The 14,615-nt window shown below is 42.5% G+C and overlaps 1 protein-coding gene across 4 annotated transcripts in view; it reads right to left on the reverse strand.

Annotated features, from left to right (window-relative positions):
• Positions 1-13,414, reverse strand: part of VPS54 (VPS54 subunit of GARP complex) — a 137,552-nt gene extending 124,138 nt beyond the window's left edge. For 2 of the 4 annotated variants that reach the window (XR_016311983.1, XM_089672003.1), the window contains exon 1: positions 13,305-13,414. The gene's annotated coding sequence lies outside the window, so the exon portion shown is untranslated. The other 2 variants (XM_089672005.1, XM_089672004.1) reach the window with 2 other exon arrangements.
• Positions 13,415-14,615: the final 1,201 nt, after the last annotated feature.

Here is a 14,615-nt window from a genome sequence, read left to right on the forward strand (position 1 = left end):
CTAACTGTGAATGTGGTTTTAGCTTAAAAAAATTGTGCATACTGTAATGAAACCTGTTTAATACATCTGGAATTTCATTCGCATGGCAGATCTAGATGAAATTTTAAGGGCTCTTTAATTAGTCAACTCAATGATGGCAATAAATAATGTTCTGGCAACTGATTTTTCTACTAACATTCAAACAATAATCTCACTGAATGTCGCCAGCCTTACTGGCCGCTATGATGGTCTCCATCCAGCACTCAATATCTCAGTGAACTGGCCACCTCTGCACATTACAACCCCATTGACTTGTACGGGGCTGTGTTCCAAGGCTGGTGACAAAGTGAGATGCCTCAGAGAAGTCTAGGATATCGGCATGTAGACAAACACCAAAGGCTACAGCCTCAATTTTAAAGTAGCCACAGATCAAGACTTTGGACTGTTCAAGCACAAAATGATCACATCCTTGGATGAAATACCCTCATCAGGGAAGAACATCCTATATTCAGTGTATGTCAATCCCTCTGCCCACAACTGGGAGCAGTTAGATATCTCCAGAGATAAATGATGGAAATGTGGCTTAATGCTGAACTAGAGACATGTTCACACATCTGAAACATACTTCATTCACTGCGGTTTATCTACTAAAGGATTATAGGCTGCTTACTTTGTGAAAAGTTAATGAAAATTAAGGTGAACCTCCTATCATGTGTGAGAGGAACCTTTTTTCCAAAACATTCATTATTATTATTACTACTACTACTACTACTACTACTACACAGGATTTATATAGCGCCAACAGTTTGCTTGGTGCTTTACAACATAACGGGAGGCAATATAGCAACAATACAGTTCAATGCAAAGAGGGTTAGGAGGGCCCTGCTCCTTGGATATTCTTGTAGTTTAGGTTCACATCATAGTGAGTTTGTGGCCTACGTTTGCATGGGCATGGTAGCCCATTCATTTGGACGGGCTGCTGTGCCTGCGTTTCACCCAAAAAAAAAAGTGTCATGCACCATTTTCAAAACGTGGCTGCAGGAAAATTGCATGGTGCTTTTGCACCATGCGATTTCCTTGGATTTCCTGCACCCACAAACCTGCTGCAGGTTGAGATGCTTGGAGGTGAATTAATAATGCTCTACAGAGCAGTGCGTTTTGGCTGCAGGTGGTTGTGGGTGCGGGAACCGCTGTGATTTCCGCACCTGCACAGGTGTGAACCAGGCCATGCTGACTGACTTCAGGATGTAGGAAGAGGATGTAGTCATACCACACACACATTTTATATACATTAGGCCCCATTCACACTTGCAGATGGGGCCATGTGCCATCATAGCAGGGACCCCCAAAAGTCTGCATCCAGGGCCAATCACTCGCAGGTAATCGCTCCATGTGTGATTACATATGAGTGTCCATGAATAGCTGTGGGAGCAGCTTTCAATGGTGCTGCCTTCTGCAGCTAATTGCTAATCGCTGGGAACCACAGTGGTTAGCTGCAGAAGGCAGCCCCTGTGAAAACAATGAGAGGTTGACAGCTCCTGTGATCGGTCCAAAACACAGACAACCTGGGGTCCCCACATATGATAACACACAACCCAATTCACAGGTGTGAATAGGGCCTCATTCACAGGCAACCATCAGTTCCTAAAACGCAGCTGTAAAATGAATTCAGTTAGGAAGCACAACCACCTGCTGACAACCACTAAGGCTGAGCTGCTAGTAGCAGGGAACAAAGATAACAATAAGTAGAAGGCTGGATCTGTTCTGTGTACATGCAGGGCACAAAGTAACACACACGTTTTAGAATTGGCCCATAGAGTTGTCTTTCACACTAAACCACAGTGCATAGATGTGAACCTGCCACTGGAAGAATGGGATTTCTACTTGACATGCAATATAATGCACAAGTTTCTGCACATCACAAGGGACAAGTGTGAATACCCTATACATGTACAGATAATTGTGCATGGGCCCTCAAACTGCACCTATATCCAGAATGGTCAACCCGGCACCAGTCACTTAAAGGAGTTTTATGGGCACTGCATTCCCTTTCTTTTTAGGACATCAGCATTTGAAACAACTGTTTCCTAGCGCTGATCTGTGCAGATGATATGAGTCCTTACAGTTTCCCCTATTGAATAACTGTGCTGGGCTGCACTGGCACCCCCTCCATCTCCAAACACAGCTACTGTACAGAGAATATCATTTAGGCAGGTCATGATTTCTTACATAACTTATCTAAAGCAAAGATTTTACAACCAGGTTCAGCTTAAAAAGTTATTTCAAAAAGGGTTACAGGCCAAAATGCAAACTGCATCAGGTTATAGATACAAGATGGTCCATAAATGACAATGGTCATAAGTAGAAGTCATAGGAGAATTCCAGATACCGGATCTCACAGGACTCAATCATGCAGCTCTCTGGGAAGAAGTAAATGTAAAGGTCCAGTAATGTATACATGTATGAGTGTGCATGGATTTATATTTTTGTATGTATACATTTTAGTTAAATAACCCTTTTATTAATACATTTTTACTGTATGGACTGTAGGGCACATAGTTTTACACAAACATTTAATCCTAGTATGACTTGCAATATCAAAATGAAACTGGAATAATGATTCCTCAGAATCCACGGGTTCCAAACATGAAAGAAAAACAATCATCTCACACATAGAGTGTTTTATCTCTCTAAGCCATGACTCACTACATCGAAGTCACAAACTACAGAAGCTTAGACCAAAGTCTGTAATTCAACATGTGCATAATAGCCTGGCCCATCAAAAGTAAAAGATGGAGCTTCTGGATTACATATAAGCAACCAGATCCTAATATACTAAAAGAAGAATTGGAAGAAAAAAAAAAAAAAAAAAAAGAATAAAAATAAAACAAAAACATACATACTCACCTCTATGGCTGTAGAATCACTGCCCCCCTCCCCCGGGCTCTAAGCCCAAGAACTGAGCAATCACATGACTGCTGATTGCTCAGTTCTCAGTCCACTCTCAGTAGTCACAAATCTCTGCTCTGCTTCTCCAGCACCCACTGGAGCTCCTGGCTGGGGAGGGGACAGGGGCAGCTGGCTCAGGCTCTCAGTGGCATGCTGAGAGGCCAAGCCAGCTGCCAATCATGTTTCTAGGTGGATCCCAACATTATTGCTGGGTTCCTTCCAGACAACAAAAAACCGTGAATAAAGAATTCACAAGAAAAGCGGTTACATAAAGGACAATGCAATACTCAATTATCAAAATGTGCTTTAATTAGCTAAATTGCACATGGAAGACAATTGAGTAAAGACTACAAAAAGCCTGGAATGGCTCTGTGACATCTACCAACAGTGCGATTTAGTCTGCTGTCAGCTGATTCTGGGTCAGAGGAGTGCAAAAGTAGGTGCACTCCTGTGATCCAGAAGAGAAGTATGGCCAAAAAGCTTTGGCCATACGTCTCTTTTTACAGTAGAACTTCATTCTCCCAATCAACATTACCTAATCTGAATCCTTATGCTGCTAACATTATTAAATAGATAGGAAAGTATATCTTATATACATGTTTTAAATTTTTTTTATACCTAATTTAGTTACTTCCTGGTTCCCATGCCTAGGCAAATTATGTCATACATCCCAGGAGTCTTCTGAAGGGAAGGAGGGGTTTTCTAAGCCAAGCAAACCCTTCTGCCTGCATGCCTGAGCTAAGGGCAGATGGATTTCAGGAAGTAATGGCTACATAAATCATAGCATTTTTTTGCTATTCAACACTGCGCTACTTTAATTGCCAATTGTTCGATCATGCAACACTGTAGCCAAATGAAATTTATATCATTTTTTTCCACACAAATAGGGCTTTCCTTTGGTGGCATTATCACCACTGGTTTGTTTATTTTTTGCTATATAAATGAAAAAATATCAAATTCAAAACATTTTGCAAACAAATAATCTTTCTTCATAAAATGTATTTTGATATATTTCTTCGGTAAAAATAACCCAAATCAGTGCATATTAGTGAAAGCTATAGAGTCTACAAACTATGGTGTGTATATCTATCTATCTATATATATATTTGAAAATTGATCAGTCCTGATGTCCTCATTTCTTGAGGCCCTAAAATGCCAGGACAGTACAAATAACCCGAAATGACCCCTTATTGGAAAGTAGACACTCTAAGGTATTTAGGAAGAGGCATGGCGAGGTATTTGAAGTTGTAACTTTTTTGAAAAATGTAGACATTAAATAAGTTTTTTTCCCACATTTTTGTTTTTTAGCATATTGTCATTAGTGCAGTACAGCATTATCATATGACAAGTGTGGGGGCGATCAAGGATACTGACTGGTGACAGTATGTAAAAAATTATTTTTTTTATAACATTTTTTGCTTGATAATCACTATTATAAGCAATAGTTTTAACTGTCATGAATGGCTTTCATTCATAACAGCTTGCTTACTATTGTGATGCCGTGATTGGCTACAGCTAATCACATGGTACAGAGTGCCAGATACCATGTGATAGCGGTGGGCCAATCACAGCATCACAATAGTAAGCAAGCGGTCATGAATGTAAGCCATTCATGACAGTTTTGCGTACATGTAATTGTTTGGTCACTATGATTGGTCATAGAGATCACGATACCCCGACCACTTTCAGTGGCCAGGTACCAAGCACCGTTATCCGCTGTGTCCCCTGGACACAGTGGTCGCAGGGTTGGGTCACTGCGCACCCCAGTGTGCATGTGCTGAGTGACATAGCAGAATGTCGCTTATCCTGGTGCTGCCGCCCGCAACTTTTGTACTGCAAGCAGGTGGCAAGTGGTGAATCTGAAGGATCTCGAAGTTATTAAAAACTTACTTTGTGAAGTTCCCCACACATTTACTTTCTGGAATTCTGTGACAAGTATTCACATATTTCACAGAGCCTGCCTTCTGAACTAAAGATGAGCTAAGAGGAGGAGTTTCAGGAGGTGGAGTCATCAAAATATCAAAAGAGAATGCATGCTGTGAATATAAATTTCCTTTAGACCTCTTGCACACGGGAGTAAAAAAAATGCCATTGATGTTAGGGATCTGAACACATGTACATTGTTGTCTATAGAACAATGCACACAGCTGTGTAAAGATCAGTAATACATTGATGATTACAGAGCTGTCAAATGAAAATAGAATTTATGTGTATACGCATTCCAGCTGCAACAATGACCACTAGACGACGATGAAGAAGAATGTTGCGCATTTATAAGCATTTGCATGTAATTACAGGACATTTTAATCAGGATCTGTCAACAAGATCCTGGATGTAAACATCAGTAAATTATTACGTCAGAGACATAACCGAGACCTAGAACTCATTTAAAAAAAATATTTAATTATAGAAAGGGATATGAAAGTTCGTTTAGCGGGCATAAAAACCACAAAGCAAGAATGAGGCTTTCATTCTCAAGCTGGTAGAGTAAGGCAGTGTAAAGAGCAGGCATGGTGGGCAGAGTGCAGCAGATAAGAAACTGTCTTTTATGTGATCTGTTTGAAAACTGACACCTAGAATTATCCTCATTTTCAGCCGTGATTTTTAAAACTAAATGATGACCAATGGAATATTTTGTCCCTTTATCAAACAATTTTCACCCAAGATTCAACCACTTTGCACACAAGATGCTAGAGGAAAGTTTGTGAATCTTGGGTGATAACACTGAAACAGACTCTTGGGCCTCATTCACATTCACACTCCTGCGGTTAGATGTTCCTGCTGTAAAGCAGATCTAGCTGTGTTTACATGCATCCAATAGGATGAACAAAAATCCATTTTTTTTTGTAATATATAACTAAACTGACTGCACCTAAACTCAGGCAAATGTACATATGTGTATAGAAATGTTCTCTAAAGGCAGATGAATGCAGGTTTGACAGTGAATGAGGCCTTATAGAGCCGGACAGATAAATGAATGCAAAGTCAAAACATTGGCTGAATAATGTAAAAGTAACATTGCAGAGAACAAGACCCAGTCACACAGAAGATCAATGTTCACAACAATGGATCTGATCAGCAAGCACGCTAGTTCTAAAAGTACATTTCCTATCAACAAGCCTGGGGTTGTTGTGTATGCTTGTGGACTAAGCCGGCCATACACGGGGTCGAATTCCAAAAGAATTTTCTTTCACAAATATTTTCTAAAAATTTTCGTTTAAATTTTGTACCATTAGTTGGTCACAGCAATGGCCGACTTTCAAGTGACCATCGAATTTGAGTGATTGGAAATTTTTTTTAAAACAAATTTCTACTCAATGATGGGAGAATTGTGTGAGAAATGTAATCAAAATATAAATGAGCATGGGCTGTGTTCTGGAAAGAAAAGAACATTCTTGGCCATGAAAATACTTATCTGTAGCAACGAGGTGAAATTAAAGGCTTAGTTGGACGAATTTCAAAATCAATGGTGGCACCATCGGATTACAAAATGCACAAAATTTCCAATTTTCTAAAGAAAATTCATTGGGAATTCGACCCATTTGTGGCCTGCATAAGAGGTCCCTTTGTTTTATTATTTAAAGTGATTATATGGTTCATAGGACAGACCTTTATGATAATGGAGATACACACTAGACTATTACCTTGATGCAGAACATTAACTTTTTCATGAACTTTGATCACTACTGACAAATAAAATGTATCTACTGATCAGTAGGGATGAGGCTATAATTATATTACATCAATTTGTCTGAATAGGTGTACAATAAACTGTGGATGCCTGACATCTGTGGATATCGTGTTCTGACATCTGTGGATATCGTGTTCTATGTGGAGATACTACTTTGAGTATTGGACTAAATAATTTATATAACATTGAAATCCAATACTTACCTTATGAAGACACAAGAGTTATGAAGCATGTTACACAGGACCCTTATTCCATTCTTATAATATGTTCAGTCAGTGAAGACATTTTTCATTGTTTAATTTTTTTTATGTGTGATAACAAAAAATAATTGGGATGTATGAAGTTAATTCGTCCAGAGCAGATATGGAACAAACATTCTGGTAATTCTTTAAAATTTGGAGGAAGATAGATTTTTCAGATAATTTACAAAATTTTAGATGGCCTCTTGATATGGAGATGATGATCTTTTTGTCTGAGATTTATATGATTTTCATAAAGATGATGTGTTTATTTATTTTTTTTGTGCCTTTTTTTAGCCCATACCTCCATTGTGTTCTATACTGCTATGATTATGGTTAGAAAATGAAAGATTACTGTATATTGCAATATTGTCAGAGACACATTCCTTTAACCACCCTGGCGGTATTCCCGAGTGTAGCTCGGGGTAAAATTTCAATACGAAGAGCGGTAACCCCGAGCTACACTCGGGCTTACCATGCGGCGTTGCTCAGGGGGTCCCTGCAGCACTTACCTTGTCCTTCGCTCCCGCAATGTGTCCCCTGCAGCGTCCCCGGCCATCTCCTCCGGCCGATGCCGGCATCCGGCTTCTGGTCTGTGACGGCGGGACGTACAGGCGCCGGAACCGGCGGAAAAGTTAAAATTTTTTAAAAATGTCATTTTTGCTGTCATTGCTGTTTCAATGCATTTCACATATATTTTGTCCCTACTGCTTTGCTCTGTGCCCTGCCTGCATTTTAACTGTTCTTTCTGCCTGGAAACTTAGAAAAGTCCATGGTGTCCAAAAAGCGTCCCTTTACGTGAAAAGCGTTTTTAGAACAGCGATAGTAAATCAGAACCACTTGCAGAATTGAGTGATGATTTGTGGTGAAATTCGTCATCAGACACTGAAAACGATTTTGCGACTTTGCTCAGCGATGTGCAAATTTGCCTCTGTATTTCAAATTTCAGTGTTTTTGGTTTGATTATATTATTGAATCAAATTTATTATATTATTTTTTATGATTATTTAATAAATTATAATTTATGATTTCGTGTTTCAAGTTTTATCATATCCGGAATGTTTACTAGACTCTTGTTCATACAGATTTCAGTGAGTTATTCCTAAAAATTACAGCCTACAATAAAAAACTACATATTTCCATGCAAACAAATGGTACCGCTTTCAGCACAAAAAAATCGGAAAGAATCATACCGCGAGGGAGGTTAACAAGGTATTTAACGTAGATGGCCAGAATATCATGACCTTTACAACACAAGAAAATTGGCCAGAAAATGCATCCTTTCAAATCACAAACAACCCTTAAAACACCTTTCAGTGTAAGCTAACCTAAGGCCTCATTCAAACCTCAGTATTTTGTAACTCAAAGCTACAAACCACTCAGCATTAGAAATCCCATCATTTTAAGCGGTCTCTGTTCACACCTGAGCTGTGTTTTTCTAGTGCTCCTCATGCGCAGAAGGCCATCATTCTGGCTCGCAGGGACTGGGCCGATGCTGTACGGTGAGCTGCGCATGAAAAGCTCAGTTTACTGCCTGTTTGCAGTGAACAACAGTGGAGTTTTAGTTACACTTTAGGGCTCATGTACACTGCAGCTGATAAACTCACATTTAGGAGCTTTTCATTTTTTTTTTTAAGCAGCCCCTGAACTCACCCTAATGTCTTCCTACGTATCCATGTACACACAGTTGTTTACAGGCATTTGAGTTTAAAGTCGTTTTTTTTAATGCAGAAAACTTGCATTCAGCAGTTGATTTTATCAGCGTTTCAAACGCAAAATGCTTGTAAACGTGGCTAAACGCATCTAAACACGGCAAATCGCATTTATAAGCAATTGTGTCTAAAATGTTTTCTAACTCCAGTTCCCAATGCTGTCCAGAGCCTTTTTTCGGCATGAAAAATGCATGCAAAGTGTTTACAAGGTACTCAGATGAACAAAACACTGAACACAGGATGTTCCTACCAAGCTTGTCACACATTGTAATGAACAATTCAGACCTCAGTCCTCTCCCACCCTTGGAAACAAAAGATATGTTAATGACCATTCACACCTCAAATTCCTCATGAAGACCCCCTGCCAGGTGACCTTAATGACTCACTCCACCAGACACCTTTCCACCCTTGGAAACAAAAGAAATGTTAACGAGCAACTCACACCTAATTATCTCAACACATACTGCTGTCTCTGCTTCTACTCTGTGTATTTTCCTGAAACAGTCTGAAATAGTTAATCATTTACCACTTTTCAGTGCATTCTGGGCATTTGGGAGGTTCTCCTGTGCTTATCTTTAAAAAACGCTTCTAAACACAAACGCACATAAACACGTTATGCAAACACGGCTAAACAGACGTTTTTTCCCCTACGTTTTCCAGTAGTCAGTTTCCATCGTTCAGAAGTGTCCCGTGTACATGGGGCCTTAAAGCGGCATTCTGGCCCACGGCCTCCGTGCCATAAAATAATTAAAAGTCAGCAGCTACAAATACAGTAGCTGCTGTCTTTTAATATTAGGGCACTTACCTGTCCATGGATCCAGCGGTGTCCTAACCCTGAGCCACTTCTCCAAATCAGCTGTCGGGTGCTGGCACCACCATCTTGGCTAAGGGAAACTGACAGTGAAGCCATGCGGCCTCACAGTCAGTTCCCTACTGCACATGCACGAACTGCGCTGTGTTTTGTGAATGGGCCACAGTCCTCTGGGACCTGTGAAATGTCCCAAAGGGCTGCTGAGGAGCCCGAACTTCTGGCTCAGTTCGCTGTGGCAAACTGGACCTGGAAGTGGGAGCGCGTACCTGTCAATACCAGGTACCCGCTTCCCCATCTCCCCCCAAAAAGGTGCCAAACGTGGCAGGGGAGGAAGCAGAAAAGCAGAGCTTCCACTTTTGGTGGAACTGCGCTTTAAGTACCGTAAGTTGTGAGGTGGGGTCTCCATGGATTAGATTTGTTCTTTCAGCACATCCCACAGATACTCGACTGAATTGAGATCTGGAGAATTTTGAGGCCAAGTCAAAACCTCAAACTTGTGGTTGTTTTCCTCAAACAATTCTTAAATTCATCACAACAGGCCACCTTCTTCCATTGCTCTGTGGTCCTGGTCTGATGAATTGTGTATACTGGATATATAGATGTACACTTTTTCTAAGAATAATTTGTTACAAAGGTCATTTCATTAAAATTAAGGTTTACGTTGCAAAAATATCGTCAGTCAGATCTGTGAGTTCAGTGAGCGCCTCCTTAAAGTGGTAGCAACATTTCTTTGTTTAACCTACCAGTAAGCCTTTAATATGACTTACCGGTGGGTACTGTAAGTATCTCCTAAATGTGCGGCACTGTTTAGGAGATACTTCAGAAGCGCCGGTGATGTCTCCGACTCATGCACAGTGCACTCTCAATGGACGGCGCCATCCATTGAGACAGCCATGCCGCGGCCAAGACTCCTGCGCGCATTCATAGGAGTGATGTTACCGTGGCTCAGCCAGTCAAACAGTCGTAGCCCAGGAACATGGAAGGAAGATCGGGTGAAGATGGAATCCCAGGGAGCCAAGATAACAGTGCTCGACTGGAGGGCTTTATTTTCAGGTAAGCCTTTCATAATGTGCTAGCCTTGGACTTGCCCTATTTCTTGTCTTGGCTTAACAAGGATAGGAAAAATCAGAGAGAAGTATTAATAAAAAACTAATTTTAACTCCTCCTCACTCAACCCACAATGAAAATAAATGGTTGTGGTTACACTTTAGACTGGGTTCACACTATCCCCATCTCTGAGTCCAGAGTGGATCGCTTTTCAGAGTGTAGCTAAGCAGCCAAAGTAATTTCAGTGTTTTTTGGGGTTTTTTTTTTTTACAATGGACCTAATGTACAGTATCCATACTTGGCTCCCATCAACTTGAATGGCCAAGTATGACAGGCAGTGCCTCCTCGACATACCATATTAAATTTGCCGCAGCATGTGAACATCCCCCTCAGGCTGTTTGTGGACTGTTACGTGGTTCTAGAGGCTGAAGGATCTTTTACTTTAATGCATTCTCTGAATTAAAGTAAAAAAAGCTTCTCAGTGCAGCTTCTTCCGCAGTCCTCTCATACTTACCTGAGCCCAAATTCACTCCAGTACTGTGCACAAGAGTAGTGGCTCTTCGATCTCTCGCTCCTCGTTGGCTCAGACACAACAGTGGGAGCCATAAGCTGCTGTCAAACGCAGCCAGAAAAGAGGGAGTAGGGGCAGGGCTGAGCTACACTGTGTGTGTCTATAGCCATACACTGACTCTCACCTGGTTCCTGAACTGGCCAAAATTCACTCTACGACTGAAAAATCCTAGCTGGAACATTGTCAGTCGAATAGTAGCTGCATCCAGACAGATGCAACTGCTGTTTGGATATTGTGAGAGCTGCTGGTGCCAGCTGTCAGAATACAATAGCTGCAGAGGGAGATTCGGTCACCCGCACTGTGTAGTACAGATGGAGGGATCTGTGGGCTGAATTAGAAAACGTGTGTGTCTGTGTGTGTAGGCTGGTCTTAGATCTTGTTCACATGGTTGTGGTAAAAAGAGGTGGTTGAGCTGCAGTTTAACTGCCCTAAAGAACATACAGGGCTGTACACATAGCACAGCTGTGATGCTTTGCTTCTTGGCAACAATTACCCTCCTCTTCTCACATGGTGGGTAGTACCATTGCCAGATGCCACCCCATTTCAGTGAATGCAGTTGCATGCAATGCATGTAGTTGCAGCGTTGTGGTGCAGCCTTTTCACAGTTAAACATAAGCAGCAACATATCAGCTCTCAGCCAACTGCCCTCTGAAAAGCAACCCACCACCAATCGCTTTTCAGAGGGGCAACAAGAGCTGCCACCCATTTGAACGAGGCCTGTAAGAGCCACAGCTTACTGGAGAATCCTTAGCATCCAATCCTTCTGGCTTGCAATGCTGTTCCTTCTGCTGGCGTCCACAGACACATGCCACTGCAGCTGGTGGAAGGACCCCCATCATGTAGCAGACCAGAGGACCAGGCATTCACATACTATGCCAGCCTCTTCATCCAGCTTCTCCAGAGAATGAAGAAAGGCGGTGAGGGGAGGCAGGATTTCTTTTAACACTTTTATCAGCCAATAGCCAGCGTGTTGTTTAACTGCATTTGAAACGCACACCAAACAGAGGTCAGCAACTTCCTATTGACTTCAATGGAGAGGCGTACAAGACAGTTCAGGGGTTGTGATTGATCTGCTTTGCATTTCTTCGGTGTGGTATGTCCTATACAGGAGTGCTGGAACCGCAGCCATTGGCTACATGTGCTGATCCAATGCTGGTTCTCCAGCAGGACCATTTGACAGTTGAACAGACACGGCTACACACGTACTGAAATTCATCTGGTTTCTGCTGAACTGGACTGCTAAACGTGTATACCCATCTTTAGAGTGCCTCCAGTATGGAGGAGCATAGGGACAGCAGCATTGTCAATCTTGGGGGAGGGAAGTGTTGATGTATTAGCCAATTTAGCTACACTAACAAACTGAAGCTAAAATCCAGCTAACACTTTGTAAGCAGTTACAGCAGGGGGGATGAAGGTTTCACATAAATGAATAAAAACTGATCACTGTAATCACCCCATCAGTAGTAAATGGTTTGTCTCAACCTTCTAACTGCTACATCTGCAGCACAGCTTGATCTGTTGCAAGACAACAGGCTTACTGGATGGATCACCAGGTGAAACTAGAAGACAGAAAGCATTTAAAAAAAAAAAGCTCATACAGTCACCACATCTAAGAATTGGTAAGCTGCAACGAATTAAAATGCTTTAAGAAGTCATGGAAGAGAAGTTGTAAAGCGCTGCGCAAACTGTTATAATAATAATGTAGTACCTCTGGTTTCTGAACACAAACCTTTTTCAGCAAAGCCCCCAAGCGCACTCTCACCGTACGATACAGATGACAAGGCGCACACACCGCCATCATCACGACCCCCCCTTTCTTCTAAACTAACATGTCATAGTGGTTCCAAGACCTCTCCCCACTTATGACCGGCCAGGCCCAGCATCCTCCCCAATACAGGGACACTAATGGAGCCCCATCCCCCCTCCCTGGACACAATGACACCCCTCTCCTGGAAGCCTGTCCTCAGGGATCCCACCTGACCAGAGCCCCACAATGCTCAGCACAGCTCCTCCATTGAGGTCCTGTCATTAAATGGCCAATAATGACCACACAGCTGTCTACACCACCAACCACAGCTGGAACCAGCAGACACACAACGTCTCCTCACTACCACTGGAACATGGATGTATACCGGGCATCACCTTACTGGGGACGTGTCAATATTCACAGCTCTGTAGGCCTCAGTGCAAGCCGGGGACTCTCCCAGGAAAGTGTCCGTCCTCCCCTCCCGGCCAGGCTTGTTACCCCAGCAGTCCCCGGCCTCTCAGAACGGAGGTTCTCCCCACCAGCAGCGGCCCCGGGTACCTGCAATCACACAAGGCAGCAGTTCGCCTCTCGTCCAGCAGCAGCAGCATCTCCCAGTGCGACCACAGCTCAGAGCCCGAAAGGGTTCTGGCTGCAGACTGGAGCTCCACTTTCAACAGGAAACATGTGACCTCCACTCCACCTTTTTTTTAAATGAACTTTAATGTAACAAACAAGCGATGGCTGCAGACTGGAGCTACACTCGACAGGAAACATGTGACCTCCACTCCATTTTTTTTTTTTATAAATTAATTTTACTGTAACAACCAACCAATAGACACAACTCGAGGAAGTGGAGGTCACATGTTTCCAGTCATATCTGCATTTCCCAAGGGTACCTGGCTGCAGACTAGAGCTCCACTCTCAACAGGAAACATGTGACCTCCACAGGTTTTTTAACCACTAGCCTATAGGGCACTTCTACCCCCTTCCTGCCCAGGCCAATTTCCAGCTTTCAGCGCTATTGCAATTTAAATGACAATTGCACAGTCATGCAACACTGTACCCATATGAAATTTTTATCTTTTTTTGTGACAGATAAAGCTTTATTTTGGTGGTATTTAATCATCTCTGGGTTTTTTATTTTTTCTTAAACCAAAAACCACTGAAAATTAAAAAAAAAACGTTTTTTCTTAGTTTTTGTTATACAATTTTGTAAATAAGTGTTTTTTCTCCTTCACTGATGTGCGCTAATGAGGCTGCAGTGATGTGCACTGATGGACACTGATAGGTGGCACTGATGGGCATTGAGGAGGCACTGGAAGGTGGCACTGATGGGCATTGACAGGCATCACTGATGGGCACTGAAAGGCAGCACTCATATATGGCACTGATAGGCGGCACTGACTGGCACTGATAGGCAGCACTGATGCACACTGAGAGGTGGCACTGACTGGCACTGATAGGCGGCACTGACTGGCACTGATAGGTGGCAAAGATTGGCAGTACTGATAGGTGGCACTGGCTGGCATTAATAGGTGGCACTGAAAGGCTGCTCAGGTGGGCACTGATATGTGGCATTGATGTGGCACTGATGGGCACTGGCAGGTGGCATGGATGAGCACTGAGAGCTGGCATGATGGACACTGACAGGTGGCACTGCTGGGGTTACACTGATCATCAGTGCTTTGATGATCTGTGTACATGTCCCCTCCGAGGAATGCCGATTACCGGCTCTCCTCTCCTCACGATCTGTCAGCTTGACAGCTCGTGAGGAGAGAAATGCCGATAACCGGCATTTCCCTGTTAACATGTGATCAGCTGTGATTGGACACAGCTGATCACATGACCGAGCAGACATCTTCGGGACAC

This window comes from Staurois parvus, unplaced genomic scaffold (assembly GCF_062004578.1).
Source record: "Staurois parvus isolate SC_StPar_1 unplaced genomic scaffold, SC_StPar_1.0 ptg000117l, whole genome shotgun sequence".
Classification (NCBI taxonomy): Eukaryota; Metazoa; Chordata; class Amphibia; order Anura; family Ranidae; genus Staurois; species Staurois parvus.